Source organism: Olea europaea, chromosome 17, assembly GCF_002742605.1.
Source record: "Olea europaea var. sylvestris chromosome 17, O_europaea_v1, whole genome shotgun sequence".
NCBI classification, from domain to species: Eukaryota; Viridiplantae; Streptophyta; class Magnoliopsida; order Lamiales; family Oleaceae; genus Olea; species Olea europaea.
The window spans coordinates 9,449,189-9,451,792 of NC_036253.1; positions in this window are offsets into that span (position 1 = coordinate 9,449,189).

Sequence of the window (2,604 nt, forward strand, 5' to 3'; positions counted from 1 at the left end):
TTCATGGATGAGTATTCAGGATACAATCAAATTTATATAGTTGAGGAAGATATACACAAAACTGCCTTTAGGTGCCCTGGATCTCTAGGATGTTTTGAATGGGTAGTTATGCCTTTCGACCTAAAAAATACAGGAGCGACTTATCAAAAGGCAATGAACTTGATTTTTCATGATATGATAGGCAAGTTTGTTGAGGTGTATGTAGATGATATAGTGGTCAAATCCATTAAAAAAGAGGAGCATTTTGAACAATTGAGATGTTCATTTGAGCGAATGAAGCAATATAAACTAAAATTGAATCCCTTGAAATGTGCATTTGGCGTTAATGTAGGAAACTTCCTTGGTTTCTTAGTACACAAAAGGGGGGATTGAACTTGATAAAAATAAAGCGAAGGTCATTTTAGAGGCCAAACCACCTAGCAATAAAAAAAAATTGCAAAGGTTCATAGGCCAAGTAAAATTTTTAAGACGCTTTATTTCTAACTGTGCAGGACGAACTAAATTTTTTTCGCCACTTTTAAAACTGAAAAATCAGGACGAATTCGCCTGGAAAGAAGAGCATCAAAAGGCTTTTGAAAGCCTAAAGACATATTTATCAAGTCCACCAGTGTTGGTGTCACCAATCCAAGGACGGTCAATAAAAGTGTATATATCGGTTGAACAAGAATTAATAGCTGGAATGGTCGCGCAAGAAGACCAATTTGGTGAAAAAATGGCGATTTACTACTTGAGTAGATGGTTAACAAAATGTGGATGTAATTACTCCGCCATTGAAAAATTATGTCTTGCATTATATTTCACGTGTACGAAATTAAGGGCTTATTTACGACCCATAACCGTTTATTTGATTTCTAGAGTAAATTTGGTTAAGTATATGTTCTCTCACCCTATTTTACACTAGAGGGTAGGCCTTTGGACGTTAGCATTATCAGAATTCGAAATACAATACATACCCTAAAAGGCATTTAAAAATCAGGCTTTGACTAACTTTCTGGCCAATCATCCATGCCTTGACATGCCCGAGGAAATTGAATTAGAAATCAATTCATTCGAGTTAAAATCTTGGGTTTTATATTTGGACGGATCGAAAACCTCTAAAGGTGCAGGAGTAAGAGTAGCATTGATAAATCCTTTAGGAATTTGTTACAAGTTCGCATTCACTTTGGATAGGATGTGCACCAACAATCAAGCTGAATATGAAAATCGTGGGTTTAGAATTAATGATAGATATGGAGGTAAAGAATATGATCGTTAGAGGCAATTCTCAATTGGTAATTCACCAATTGATCGATGATTTTAAGTACCAAAGTGATTCCATTATAAGTCAATATGAAATCGCCCAAGAATTGTTGGAAGAATTCGACCAAATAGAGTTTCAATGTGTTAATATGATATTTAATGACATAGCAAATGAGTTGGCCCAGATGGCCTCAGGGTATTCAAAGGCTTTAAATTGGAAATCTACTTATGAATATAGAATAATATTGCTCGTAGTCCAAAGAAGGGCGAGAATGATTGAAATTCATTGCATACAAGATGGAGATGCAATAGATTGGAGGACAGAGATTAAAAGGTTCTTTAAGGAACCTAATAAAGGAGGTAGTAGAAAAATGAAGTTGCGTTTGATAAACTATACACTGATAGATAAAGAGTTATTTAAGAAACGGTCTGATAGTATATTACTAAAATGTGTAAGTTTGCAAGAAGCCAGAACAATCATGACTGAAATGCATGAAGGGATATGTGGAGCTCATCAAGCTGGCCAAAAGATGATATGGTTAATTATTAGGAATTGATATTTTTGGCCCAAGATGGGAGAATCATGTGTTCAATATGCGAAAAGTTGTCTAGCATGCCAAAAATATGGTCCGATACAAAGGGCGCCAGCAAGAGAGATGACACCCATTATCAAACCCTGGCCGTTCAAGGGTTGGGCGATAGACCTGATAGGGAAGATTTATCCCCCATCGTCCAAGCAACATACCTTTGTTATAGTTGCAACTGATTTTTTCACCAAGTGGGTAGAAGCAACACCTTTAAAGGAGATCACCCAAAAGAGTGTCATAAAATTTATCCGTGATCATATTATTTATAGATTTGGGATTCTACAAACTTTGATGGTAGATCACGAAACTTTTTTAAATGGAGATCAAGTGAATAAATTCTTGAGCGAGTTTGAAATTAAATTAGTGAACCCCACACCATATTACGCTCAATCTAACAGAGAAGCAGAATCTTCTAATAAGATTCTAAAAAATATCATAAGGAAAATGATAGATGAAAATATCAGAAATTGACACGAATGTCTAAATAAAGCCTTATGGGCTTATAGGACGTTGCCTCGGTCAAATACCAGAGTTACTCCTTTCCAACTTACTTATGGACAGGAGGTCGTTTTGCCTATGGGAATTAATGTACGATCAATCAGAGTGTGTTTGTAACATAAGTTAAGTGATGGTGAGTATACCGAATCACTAATTCAAAACTTATTGGAGTTGGACGAATTAAAGTTGGACGTTCGAGATAGATTGCAAGTTCAAAAACGAAAGATGGCTAAGTTTTATAATAAAAAAGTTATAGCCAAGTCATTTAGCTTGGGCGAAT